This window comes from Zootoca vivipara, chromosome 14 (assembly GCF_963506605.1).
Source record: "Zootoca vivipara chromosome 14, rZooViv1.1, whole genome shotgun sequence".
In the NCBI taxonomy this organism is placed as follows: domain Eukaryota; kingdom Metazoa; phylum Chordata; class Lepidosauria; order Squamata; family Lacertidae; genus Zootoca; species Zootoca vivipara.
Window position 1 is genome coordinate 53776058 of NC_083289.1, and position 535 is coordinate 53776592.

The following is a 535-nucleotide window of genomic DNA, read 5'->3' on the forward strand; positions in this document are numbered from 1 at the left end:
AGGAGGGGCCTCTGGCTGTCAGGCTGGCGCTGCTCCGCCTCCCCGCCGGAGGGAGGGGGGCACTGCGGGGCGCTGGCAGCAGCCCTCCTTGGCACAGGGGGCCGGCCTGGCGGGGGCAGCAGCAGCAGCTCCTTCCGGAGGCAGGATGCTGGCCGGGGAGCGGGGCCGGGGAAGGGAGCGCACGCCCCGCCCAGAGCGAGGAAGTGCAGGAGGGGGTGAGGGGGCGCATTCTTGAAATGGGACCAAGAGGAAACGCCCGGCCGGCCGGCCGCCCTCCCGGAGGCAAAAGCGGGGAGGGGAGCGGAGGAGGTCCCGTCCTTCCCAAGGCCTCTTGGCAGAGGGCTTAGTCTGATCTGCGGGGGGCTTCCCCATGGCAACCCAAGGGCAAATCGGTGCGGCGGAGGCAGCAGCTGCTGTTGCCCCATGGGCTTGTTTCTCCCCTTAGGGGGGCTGAGCCAGGGACACCCCCTCCAAGACCAGCTGAGCAGCAGGCCTGCGATGGAGATTTATTTGGCAATCCAGAAAAATATCCTCT